This window comes from Opisthocomus hoazin, chromosome 2 (genome assembly GCF_030867145.1).
Source record: "Opisthocomus hoazin isolate bOpiHoa1 chromosome 2, bOpiHoa1.hap1, whole genome shotgun sequence".
NCBI classification, from domain to species: Eukaryota; Metazoa; Chordata; class Aves; order Opisthocomiformes; family Opisthocomidae; genus Opisthocomus; species Opisthocomus hoazin.
The window spans coordinates 54,245,571-54,258,954 of NC_134415.1; the positions used below are offsets into that span (position 1 = coordinate 54,245,571).

Below are 13,384 nucleotides of genomic sequence, written 5' to 3' on the forward strand. Positions count from 1 at the left end.
TGCACAGCCCGCTCGTCTGGTGTGATGCAGTGTTTCCATGGCCGTATCTGTGTTTCCGATGTTGTTTGTCATGTGTTCAAGGGTATTGCTGGTGTTACTTTGTTGTAAGGTGGGTTTTAAAGGTGCCATCTGTAGTTTGTTAGGACTCATTATACAGTTTACCAATGCAAAGGAATACAATTAACAGAACTAACCCAAGTCTTTGGTCGAAAGACCACTTACATAAAAAAGAACATTTTCCTCCTCAGATGCAGTGCCTGGGTAGATCCCTTGCTTACATTAGTAACAAAATTAAGATGTAACTACCTTTTGCTCAGTTACTGCTTCACAGGCAGCAAAGCTGTGGGAGTGAGCTGGGTTGTTTTTCCATTTAATCGTCTATGGAATTGCTAATTAAATTCCAGTTGCTGGAGCTTTGTTAATGATAATGATGTGAAAGCCAGGAAAAATGCAGCTTGATTTTTTCCAACTTGAGGCTGAATGTGTGGAACTGACCATTAGAAGGGAACTATTATTGCAGTTGTTACTGAGCAATTCAAATCTGGAATTACTAAGAAACACTTGGAATGCCAGAACATCATCTTCACACTTGCTTTTCAGTTTATAACCAAAAGCCATTCCGGCAACCTCATTGGCAGGCTATCTTTAAGTGCTTTATAATCCAATTAACATCCAGAACAGTAATAAAGCATTTAAGTACATGAAAGTGATTTGTCTTTAAACGACACCATATTTGCTACAAAGGTTATCCAACTGTGTTGCCTGCTCTTTTCGACTGTTCTAATGATTACTTGGCTTTGGAAAGAGAATGGCTAATCTAACAAAAATATATTGCTCTTAATGACGGCACATTGAGCAAACTAAATTGCTGAGCGGTTTTCTGGGTTGGCATAGTGGGCCATCAGCTGCCCCGGATGCTTGTTAGTGTGTCATTTCCAAGACTTTTTGACTCTGTTGGAATTAAAGCGGGTGATAAAGCCAAGGTGAACTGCAAACCTCCTCTAGGAACAAGCCTGTTACTTTGGAGCTGGTGTTTTTCACTGCTGTGAGGAGGTAGCGAGAAAAAGCGTGAAAGCTTGGGCATCTGTGAGAGGTCATGGCTCTGCTTCCATCACCTCTCCCTGCAGATTCCAAAATGTCCCATTCTCCTCTCCTGATTATTTAGAAAACTGCCCAAGTTAGGAAGTCGATGTAGTGGCCACCTAGTCCAGCATCCTGCTTCTGGCAGTGGGTGATCGTAGATGCTTTGGGAGAAGTGTAAGTAATAGAGCATGTAAAGATGAGTTGTTCTGCCCGTGCATACCCTTGTGGACTGCTCGGGACAGGGTTTACAGTGAGTGGCGTTTGCATTTAGATTACCATACTGAATATCACTGACAGACAATCCATGGAGGATCTCCTTTTTGGCCTTTTCTACTTTGTTGCCTGTCACAGCATCCCTAGGGAGTGAAATCCACCATTATAACATGCTGTGTGGTAAAAGGACTTCTGCCTGTTTGGAGAATGTGCCACCTTGTAGTTGCAGAAGGTGGGAGGAATTGGAGGGGGATTATCATCTTTAGCATGTCACATTCTGACCATGCAGGCTGCCTTCTTTTTTCTTTCTGTGAGCTGGGCTGCCCAAGAGCAGCTGATGATCACAGCACAGTGTCGTGAAGCACTGAGGAGATCACAGTCATGAGAAGACCAGTGAGGTCAGAAACAGGATCCATTTACCCTGCCAATGGGCAGCTTTACTGTGAGAAACAGCATCTGGTTTGGGTTGCTGTTTTTTTTCCCTGCTTGATGATATAATTATTTCAAATAATTATGCTTCTGCATGGAGTTTCTTCATGCTTCGCTTCTACCGACAGATGCTTTTTCTGAAGCTCATTAGACCATGGAGCCTTCCTTAGTCCTACAGCCTTACTGCAGAGCAAAGGTGTATGTCCTTCATTTGGAGCAATAAAGGCTTTGCCTTTGAGTTTGCTACAGTGAAAAAGCTGCTGCTGGCAACGTGCACAGGCTGTGCTGGGGGTCCATGAATGCCATCCTTGCGTTTACGTGGACCAGAACAGTTGCCTTTCTGTGGCTCTATGGCTGAGGCCTGGCCCCTGGGCTTGGCCATTTTACGCAGACTACCTGACAGCCTTTGGCTGGGCAGAGCAAGAGCACGTGGGGAAGGTGGGAGCTCTTACCCGTTCTCATGGCGTAGGGAGTAGCAGCTTCACAGGAAAAGTTAACTCCAGCACTTCAGACATGCATTGCCCTTCTGAAGGGTGGTCTGCAGGAGGACTCCAGCTTGCCTTTGCATGTAGGGTTACAGCTCGTGGGGCTTTGCGGTAATGCTGAGCCTTCCCGGGGGAAATCTTTACTGCTCCGAAGACTTGCACTTATGCCTTTTTTTTCCAAATATTTGATATGTCTTTGTCAAAACCTTCTTTGCATCCCAAGTGCCATACATCAGAGGTCTCCTCTGTGTTGAGGATGTCTCTGAGGAGGCAGAGTGGAGTCTGGAGGTAGAGAAGAGATTTGTTTTGATCTGAAATTTCCAAACCTGCCCCTGTCCCAGGCTACATCCCCTTTCAGCCACTGGCTGGCTACCTAACAGAGCAGGTTGTCCTCGGAGTGTTTGCTGTACTGGAAGTCCCGGTATCTTGATGCTGTTACTCGTTCAGTGAGGGCAGTGAGAGACACCAAGGCTGGGTAGAGAATGAAAGCGGCTGAGAGTTGGTTTGCTCCAAGGCCTCCTTTGCGCCTGCTGTTGGCAAGGGCACTCGAGGGAAGTCGTGGCCTGTCTGGAGAGCGTTCAGTCCTGCTGGAGATGAGCAGGTGTTACCTGTGCCCTACTAGTGGGGAGGGGGTGCCAGGGACTCGGGGGAGGCTTTCACCCATCCCTTCTCAGGTACCAAACCACAAGTCAGACGTGCTTGGTGAGAGTGACCTGTCACCACCTACTCTGTGCAGAGCTGTTTCCCAGGGACATTTTCAGGGGAGTACAGTGCTGTGCTCTTTGGGTCTGTCTGCCCTTCCCAAGGCATCTTTGGGTACACAGTGCGGTGGTTGCCGCAGAAGCATATCACACAGTAAACATGTGGGCAAAGGAGTATAGTTGCCAGAGTACAAGTTAAGCTAAACTAATAAGGAGGCGAAACAAAGAGCCTCTGGCATGGGTGCCATGGTCGTGATGGGTCATAGGACCACTGCTGGGCAGGAGGGCACAGGCGGATTTTCGTTGTGTTACTTAACAGCATGTGTGGCAGTTTTCAGTAGCCGATTAAGCATCTGAGCTTTTTGTTTTCCCCCCTTTTTGCAGCTCTCCATGAATTCCCCAATGACATCTTCACGAACGAGGACAGGAGACATGGAGCTGTGGTCCTGCACGTCCTTTGTGTAAGTTTTGTGACTTTGTGTTTCTTCTGGTTTTGGTGTGGACAGGGCTCGGTGCACTCACTGCAAGGCTGATGCCGCCTCCTGTCCGCAGGGGCTTCTGCTCTCTCTCAGTCATGGTTGAGACTGAGTTTCAGTAACCACACTGAGTATAACATACTTCAGTTTTACATAAACCCCTTTTAAAAGTCCTGGTGCAGCCTGTGAGCGCAGACACTTGCTGTCGTGTGAATAAACTCCTGCCAGTTACTTTACTCCAGGCAGACTGGCTTTGCTGAGGCCGTCAGGCAGCTGTGGTCCCCTGCCCTTCGCCCCTGACCATGAGGATGCCGTGGGGTTGGCAGGTCAAGGGAGGTTGTTCACGTAATTGCCTTCAGAAATGAGTGAAATCTTATCCCTAGAAAATTCCCCTAGAAATCCTTGTGACACCCCTTATGACATAACTGTAGGAGTAAGAAATTAGAGAGGATTTTCTGTTTAAAAAGACTATCGACTGGATTAATTTTTAAAAAACTAAAAAAAAGTTTGGGTCTCCAGAATTCCCCTGAATTTGGTAGTTAATCTGCTAAAGTGGGTTTTTCTTCCTGAATGTATTAAAGAAAAGATCGTAACTTCTCATCAGCTGCAGGGTGTCCTGGATCCTCTTGGCAAGTATGAAGGATGGGGTGGGTTTTGCCTCAAAGTTGAGAAATGTGCCAAGAAGATTTTAATACATGCTATTTTGAAAACCTTACTAGTATCAGAAATCTGTGCAGTTTTGGGCTGGGAGTTTTGTGGTCTCTGTCCCAAACAAGTCAGTGTAAGTGATGTGCATGGTAAGGCCAAAATTAAAGATAGTCAGGATAAATTTATTTAAATAACTCTGGTCTGTCAGTCCACTAGACAGGTAGTGTTAGAGGACCTTGCGTTCAGCAGGTGCAGTACTCTCACAGAGGGAAGCACTGTCTCTCCAAATCCATTCCTCGACTTTTGTTACTTAAATGAAGACAATTCTTTTCTTTTTTAATGTCATCTTAATTTAAGAAGAACTGCCAAGTTTGTACTTCATTGCGGGGAGGAGGCATGCTTAGGCAGCCAAGAAAATACCTGCTTCTAAGGAATGTTTAAAAGCATTTCATAATTTTTAGTCAGCTTAAATGAGCAGTCACCGTTAGCTATGTGCAATGATTCATGATTTCTTTTTAAGTATAAATTAAATTGTATTGCGTGTTGTAATGCGCGTGCTCTGTGTTATGGTTTTATTTCAGCTAAATCACAGAATCACAGAATAGTAGGGGTTGGAAGGGACCTCTGTGGGTCATCTAGTCCAACCACCCTGCCGAAGCAGGGTCACCTACAGTAGGCTGCACAGGACCTTGTCCAGGCGGGTCTTGAATATCTCCAGAGAAGGAGACTCCACAACCTCCCTGGGCAGCCTGTTCCAGTGCTCCGTCACCCTCAGAGGGAAGAAGTTCTTCCTCATGTTCAGATGGAACTTCCTATGCTTCAGTTTGTGCCCATTGCCCCTTGTCCTGTCACTGGGCACCACTGAAAAGAGCTTGGCCCCATCCTCCTGACACCCACCCTTGAGGTATTTGTAGGCATTTATAAGGTCCCCTCGCAGCCTTCTCTTCTTCAGGCTGAACAAGCCCAGTTCCCTCAACCTCTCCTCGTAGGGGAGATGTTCCAGTCCCCTCACCATCCTTGTAGCCCTCCGCTGGACTCTCTCCAGTAGCTCTTCATCTTTCTTGAACTGGGGAGCCCAGAACTGGACACAGTACTCCAGATGAGGCCTCACCAGGGCAGTGTAGAGGGGGAGGAGAACCTCCCTCGACCTGCTGGCCACACTCTTCTTGATGCACCCCAGGATCCCATTGGCTTTCTTGGCAACCAGGGCACACTGCTGGCTCATGGTTAACCTGTCGTCCACCAGGACACCCAGGTCCCTCTCCGCAGAGCTGCTCTCCAGCAGGTCCACCCCAAGCCTGTACTGGTGCATGGGGTTGTTCCTCCCCAGGTGCAGGACCCTGCACTTGCCCTTGTTGAACCTCATCAGGTTCCTCTCTGCCCAGCTTTCCAGCCTGTCCAGGTCACGCTGAATGGCAGCACAGCCTTCTGGTGTATCTACCACACCTCCCAGTTTGGTGTCATCAGCAAACTTGCTGAGGGTACATTCTAACTCTTCATCCAGGTCGTTGATGAAGAAGTTAAACAAGACTGGGCCCAGTACTGACCCCTGAGGGACACCACTTGTCACCAGCCTCCAACTAGACTCAGCGCCGCTGATGACAACCCTCTGAGTTCTGCCATTCAGCCAGTTCTCTATCCACTTCACCGACCACTCATCCAGCCCACACTTGCTCAGCTTCCCTAGGAGGATATCATGGGAGACTGTGTCGAAAGCCTTGCTGCAATATTGCTGCTAAATGGCTGCAATAATTTGTTGAGTAACATCACTATTGACTTTGTCTGGCAAGCTCAAGGCTTCCAAGTTTCCTTGGGAATGTTGAGCTTTGAGATGTTTTGGAAATGAGCACTGGACCCGAGCTCTATTTTTTAACACTGACAAAAATACTCCCCAAAATTCATATAAACCCTCTTGCAAAGTAATGTCATGCAGCAGTGAGTCACCCAGAGTCTCTCTGCAGTTGATGGAGAGAGAGACCTTCAGAGTTTCTTCATCTCCTCCACTGTGGGTATGGGCTGAAGTTGCAGGTTGGGTTTCACTTGCTTGGCTCTGGTCAAATCAATCTGCTGGTGCCTGCCATGGACTGTGAGCTGCTTCTGCCTGGTACTTATGCAGAAGCTTAAATGGCTGCAGTCCTCGTGCCTCCGTGCCACACATAACTGGTGCTGGTGGCTACCGCGGTGCTTTTTTCTGAATGCCCAAATGCGGGGCTTGGGCTGGGCTTGAAAGAGGCACCGGGGATAGTGCCGATGGAACTGAGAAGTCGTCCCAAGAGTGCCATCCTGGAGACCTGTCCGCACATCCCAGGCAGCCTTTGGTCTGCTCTTTCCTGACCCTTAGACGCTGGATTTCATGACTTCAGGGTCCATTTCACAGCTGCAGTCGGCGTGTCGCATAGCGGCGTCTGTGGGGTTTCACACCTGCCTTGGCGCGCACCTCGGCTGGTGTGTGGTTGCACCCCGAGCGCTGGTTATTTGTTTTCCTGGCAGTCGGTGCTCTGCGCCTCCAACAGCTTTTGTGTTTTGACAGGAAAAGGTCACTGCTGATCATCTGTTAATTCAAGTAGCTGTATTAACTGCTCTTAGTCCATACAGAAAGCGTGCAAACATCGTAATGTAGTCTTGAGAAATACTGGTAGGCTGTTGGCACCCTTGTAACTATACTGTGGGTAATACAAAAAAAGTGTTATGAGAGTTGTTTAAGAAAGAGATGAACTATGTGCAGTTAAATTCAGCTCTCTACTTGAAAAACGACTAGCAGACTCCAGTGCAGCCACTCTAGGCAAAAGACGATGATTATAGCAGCACGTTGCTACCCTGTAACCTCACATTTCTTAGATTTTAACACAAAAATTATTTTTTAAAAGTCTGTTGAGTTAGAAGAATAAGTTTATAATGAGACCGTTAAAAATATGAGTTGCTAAAATCATTCTTAATCTCTGTGTGATCCATACTTTTGAATGTGTTTTCCTAGGCTATTTAAAAGAGACGAGACCTGGACTGTATTTTTTCATTATTAATAACAATGAAACCACACAATATTCTTGTACGGTTGACTACATAAACTATGGGTTGGGTTATTTTCCAGTCTACTTTAAATTATGATTTGGGCTTCATAATTGCTCTCCAGATAGTTTATTTTTCCACAGGCTTTTTTATGAGTTCTGAATAAGCTGAACATACTTTTAACATGTATCAAAATGGGGTTTGGAGGACTGAAATTGCAAGATGAACTGCCTACTTCAGAATAAAAAGAAAAATCTGATTTTAATGAGAACTAGATGTAAGCACCTGCTGTCCCAACAGAAACATACTCAGTTTCTGCCCCTTTATCAAGTCGCGTGACGGATACCTCGGTCCATTGGTGCTCCAGCATTCTCCATAGCATTCTCCATTCTAAATAAATAGAAAATCTATTGACCACGCTCCAGCTCGTGAGTCCCTGAGGTGCAGGACCCAGCTGGATTCACCCTTGCTAACACTGTCATACGTGGGAGCAACCCCTTGGTTGTCGGAGGCTGTCACAAGGCGTTACGGGTCCAAGACAGCGGCCATCAGCTGAGAAGTTTGCCAGCGTCTTTCTACCCCAAGCTGCCAGCTCCGTGAATCCCGAGGAAAGCTCCCCCAGGCTTCACTGTCTGTAGCCCTGGTCCAGCCCCTTGGGTGGAGTGGGAAGCAGAATCAGCAATGACAAATGCTTTGCCTTCTCCTATCACAGAGTAACTGTTTGTAACCTATTGTCAGAGAAAAACCTCAGAGAAAATGGACAACTGTCAGCATTTAGCAACCTGCCTCTTTAGTCCAGGTTGAAAGGGGTTGTCATCCTGTTGGGGTGATAGACCTCTAATTTTATTTTTTACCCTCCAAATGTCTGATCAAATCAGAGCATGCACAGAAATGCACTTTGTGGGGAAAAAAGGGTACAGACACAGAGTCGCATTGTCTCCATTGAAATTTCTTTGCAGGTCTGAGGAAACCAGAAAAAAATAATCAAAGGGGCTTTCTAATAGTAGGGAGAGAACAATGGAGTGATGATTAGCAGGTCATCATGATGCTTCTCATGTTTATTGACCTCCCCTTAAGCTCTTATTATTCATTTCAGTAAAAACTTGTTCTTTCTTCTCTCTTATTTCTGAAACACATGGAGGTAAAGCTGGTTTAACAGAGAACCAGGGGGCAAGTGCTGTAAACTGGGTCCCTGGGGGAATGCAGTAAATGAACTTTCAGGGGATTCCCAAGGCATCTTCTCCCTCTTGTTCAATAAAAGTGAGAACACAAAGACTCCAGCAGATCCCATGGCAGAGCTGTGCAGAATTATTAACATAATCTGACGCTTCATAAAGATGAAAGTAAATCCCTAAACAGTTGAAAAATCTAGGGAAAAACTGAGGTTTTTGCTGACAACAGAGCAAGGAGAATTTGGGTACCACTGCGGGTTTCCCTGGAAAAGCCCAATGGGATGGGCACTATCCTTCCTCCCTGCCCCGCTGCTGCTCAGCCTTCGTCTGCCCAGCTGCAGGCTCTGCCCTGATCCCTGTGCTACCCCAGCCTTTATGACAGCGCAGCGTTGGTTCCCCTTTTCCCAGCTTTCCCTGGGCAAATCCAGAACGCGGCGCCGGAGCGACAAGCCCATGTGCGTGCGCGGCCGAGGTCGAGCTCCTGCCCGGGCCGAGCTGGGCCCTGCACGCTGAGCAGGGGTGAAGGGTGGTGGCTGCACTCGGCAGGCACCGTGCTTCTGGACTGCCATCCTTCGGTGTCACCATGGGAACGGGTGCACCAGCGGGGCACCTGCATCCCTCGTGCGAGCCGCTGGGAAATGTAGGTCGCTCTGGAAGCGTCCTGTCTTTATCTATTTCTGCGCTGAGTCAGAAAGCAGCCGCATCTCATTTCTACGGCATGGAGTGGGCTCGTTAGGCTGATGATTTTCCAGTGCCCTGGACATGCTTGCTTTAACGATGCTGCACAATGCAGACAGCTTGCTGCTGAGCATGTTGTGATACTGCGGGCTGCTGCTCCGAGTAAACTTGGACTCTGTGGGTTCCTTGTGTGGTTGGGGTATTTTTTCATTTCTCTTCAATAATGGGAGTTTTAGGTGGTTTTGTAATGCAGTCAGAATTGAGGAAAGCCCTGTGCTTGGTTACGGTGGTTTCAGAGCTGTGCCTGCTCACCCGGGGTGGGAGATCTGCATGGGGAGCAGCCAGGGACGGGAGCTTCTTCCTTTCTCGGCTGTCTTGGGGAGAAGGCAAGGCTGTGGGAATTGCTGGCTTCTACACCATTTAAGCTTTTTTGTGAAAAGCTTCTTGCTTTAGCTCAGTAAAGCAAGTTTTAATCTGAGTATGAAGACTGGCACAGGAAACTCAAAGGACCACTGAACAAATGTGAAAAATTATCATTTGTGTCCTGTGCAACAGAACATGTATTTCAAGTAAGATAATCTCCTTTGATGCAGAGATTGCAGTTACTTCTCTGATGCTTGTTTGTTAGAATTATGGTTTAAAAATCAATCATAATGTAATACTTAATCTGGTATTTGTAATCCTTTTATGCAGGGCCACTATATTTTCGTAATTTTTTAATGTACTCCGGGGAAGGAAGAGTGTCTTTAAGTAGGCTGCCTGTTTAAAGACTTCCAAGTCTTCACTTTGAGCCAAACACAACTAGATGGTGCTGGAGCTGACACTTATTTTTTGTGTTTTGCCCATCACGTTTTCCCCTGTCACCATTACACATGTCACGCTCCAGCTCTGCCCGTAGCACACCGGCGGTCCCCCAGCTGCTGCCTTTATCCCTGATGGCTGTTTTCAGGTGGAACGGGCTTCAGCAAGTGCTGCCCTGCTGCTTTCCTTACCTGTGCTAAACCTCCTGCTTCCACGGTGCCTGTGAGGGCAGACCTGTGTGTGTTGGACGAAGAAGCAATGGGACTCTTTGCTGGATTCTCAAGTTAACTTAGATGGAAGCTGATACCACCTAATCAGCTGCAAAATGTTAAAGTCATGCTGTTTGCATTCCCCACTTTTGACACACAGAACAGACTCGCTTACCCTGCTGCTGGCTGTCTTCCTTCTTCCAACGTAAACTAGCCTGGACTGATGTCTGGGCTCCATCTTTACGAGTCTGGCTTGATATAAAATTAATTTTTTTTGTTTATGTTCCTGCTGGCCGAAACCCTAAACCTGGTTTTGTTTTGTTTGTCTAAAAACAAACAAACAAACAAAAAACCCACCAAAAAAGCCCGAACAACTTTCAAGGCAGTAACAGTTATTGTCCCCATGTGTTCACTTACTAAGGGTAGTTGCCAGTATTTTTAGTTTGTGAACCAAGCTGTTTTCTAGCCAGATGCTCCTTAGATTTTGACACTTTATACTGTATTGCACTCCAGCCAGTTAAATAAAATTAGGAAAGACTCCCAGCCAAAACCAGATTTGTGACAACAATGAGGTCATTAAAAATAAATGCTCAAGCATATAAGTCACTGTGTGTTGAGCCTGATCTGTTCTATCAGGCTGGTGTTAAAATTTGCTGAAGTCACCTACAGTCATCTTACTGACTCCAGTTGGCTCAGTGCTTTCAGCAGACACAGCAGCGTGGCGTTACCCACTACCTACAAGAGGATTAGAGGAAGTGTCATGGCAGTTTCTTCACATTTGCTTTTCTACTCCTTGCTCATTTCAGTCCCCTTTTTGCCTTTTCTCTTGTGCCTGATCCTACAAATGCGTAAGCTAGGGTGGACAAAAGAAAATTCCCTCATCACCTTTTTGTGGTTGTGCCCTCTAAAAATCAGAATGCAATGTGTAGCTTTTGTACCTGCCCATGTGTAATGGGACACGGGATATGCCTTGCCATTCTTGCTTGCACTGGAGGCAGTGCAAACCCACACCTCACATCATTTGAATGCTCATTTAAAAACTCTCAGAAGGATTTTCTTACTCTTAAACTGATGGATGTCTCGCATGTGATGTCCATCCAGACTGATGGTATTTCTGGTGAGCAATGTATACGATACGGTAACTTCATGTGATCTGAAAAAAGAGTGAGAACATACATGAGACAAAGACTGTGCACGTGCCACGTGTGGAGGCAGATGCTGTAGGGACCTGGTTTGGCTTTTGAGCATGTGCTTTTTTGTTTTGTTGTCTGCTCTCCATCACCATTGCCTTGCCCCCCTTCGGGATAACTTGGCTACCACAACAGCAGCAGATTGCTGGAAGTCCAAGCAACCGAATGATGCCCTGCGCTCTATGACTGTACATTATGTCAGATATAGAGGATGCACTCAATTTATAGGGATGACGATGTACAGATTAGTGTCCTTGAAAGGCATTACTGTGTATTTGGGAAGGGAAATGATGGCATGACCTGCTGCAGATTAATATGATTAGCAGTTCAAACAGTCCAGGCTGAAGCTGGGCACCCGCTATCCATTGTCTTTCAACGGGATTTGGCCACGTAACTCTCTGGGGCTGTTTCTGATCCTTCTTCAGTGATGCACAAAGTCTGTGAGCCATTTGCTTCCTTGATCTCTGTCCATGCAGTTACCTGTTGGCATCGTGTCAGTATCTAGGGCTGCCTCTACAAGATCAAGGTCTCTACTGCACCTGCCAGAGTTGTAGACCTGGAATTTTGCATATGTTTGTGGTCTTCTGGGCCATTTTGCAGGGTAAGAGTTTCAGAAAGTGTAAGTAACATTTATTCATTTTTGTGAGTATTAACAGAGGAGCACAGAAACTGTCCTAAGTGACAGTCTAGCACTGAATCTTCAAGATGGCGTCAAAATCATCAATTATGATAAAATTCCTATCTCTAATCCTGAAAAAAATATACTTGAATTATTTTTGAGCTTGAAAAGTTTTTGTGGCTGAGATTTTCTCAGAAATTATTGGCTTTTTGCAGTAAAGGCATAGTTAAATTCTGGCAAGTTAGCATTGGGCTTTTAGGGGGGAATTGGGGGATTTAAACCTGTTCCTGGAAAATGAAAACAAGAACAAAAACCCAGAGGCTATTCTTATTGCTGCTTTCCCTCCAGAAAAAAATACTCTGGTCTCCTCCTATCATCCAAGATTCAACAGTAAACTTCAAAGACAAGCAAAGCAGGAGGATCTGTTTGCAATGTGGTAACGACTCTGTGCTTCAGTAGGATTAAGACACTTTTTTTCTGCAAATATTGATCGCTTCTTGCAGCTCCAGTTATTTGCTGGAGCTGCACTGCTTGTAGAAATATATCTGTAGTGGTATGTGGAAGGTGTTACAAAAAAGATGGAGCCATCTTTGAACTTTGAAGCAGTTTTGTCTCACTTTGGGAGTGGAAAGAGAAATAGTGTTGTAATGCCTGTGAGCAATGCTGTGAAAAAGAAAGGGATTGATGCATGTTCACCTGCTTTATTGGACCAGATGCCAAAATTACTTCTTTCTTGGCTGTTTCTTTCAGGCACAGTACCGTTAGCTCTACAGGTGACAAGCTCTATCTTACAAAAAAAAAAAAGAAAAAAATCCACCCAACCACATGCACTGAAAACCTAGCAAAATATTACGGAGATGTACGTTTCCAGCGTGAGGGGGACTATGCATGTTCAAGTCAGATGGGCGGTGTAAACTCACGCCAGGACGGGAACGCAGATGCTGCTGTGGCGCTGTAAGCCAGCCCTCAGGCCGTGCCGTGCTCCATGAAACCTGGCGCTGGTGCGCAGTTTGCTGCTGCGGCTAGCCACGCACGCTGCTCCTGTCCGCGGTGACCGCGTGCTGCGCGGTGACGTGGGGCGGACATAATCTCCTGCGAGGCATGGGAGCGGTGAGCCTGCCGCCCGAGCGCAGGGTGCAGCCCCTCACAGGGTCCCCCCTCTGCCAGAGGCAGCCAGAGAGCTCCCGGAGGGGGAGAGCTCAGGTGTTCACTTCTGCCTCGCCGTGTGCAGCCTTTCCCGTCCCCTCTTTTTGTACACAGCTGGTTTGTGCGCAGCTGCTGCACTGCAGTTTGTTCCAGGTTTATGCCCTGAGCCTTGCCTCTCGGTTTACATGCCCAGAATTGAAGGATCTCTTTTACGCGTGCATGTTTTCACGAGTACATAGCAATAAATGAACCTTTGCCGATACCGTAGTCTGCTGGGAACGAGATCCAAGATGATGACGTAGACTCTCTCTGTGGCAAGTTTTTGGTAGCATGTGCAGACAGATTGTTTCCTCGATTCCGTGGGGATGCCAGCTGTAATAGGTGCGCTGCATACCTGACACCTGCTGTGAGGGATGAGCGCTGGCTTGTCCTGCAGTTCTTCAGAGGGTGCAGTCGTGACCTCTTCTCTCCCACTTCCCCTGCTGCACAGGACACTTAGCCTTAAAACTTTGCTACGGCACTGGAGGG

General features: G+C 46.8%; 1 protein-coding gene across 3 annotated transcripts in view; it reads left to right on the plus strand.

Annotated features, from left to right (window-relative positions):
* SLC24A3 (solute carrier family 24 member 3) overlaps positions 1 to 13,384 on the plus strand; it is a 188,388-nt gene that overhangs the window by 99,879 nt on the left and 75,125 nt on the right. For 2 of the 3 annotated variants that reach the window (XM_075413691.1, XM_075413692.1), the window contains exon 3: positions 3,296 to 3,372. The gene's annotated coding sequence lies outside the window, so the exon portion shown is untranslated. Of the gene's footprint in view, positions 1 to 3,295; positions 3,373 to 13,384 lie in introns of those variants that run through there. The other variant, XR_012763145.1, reaches the window with a different exon arrangement.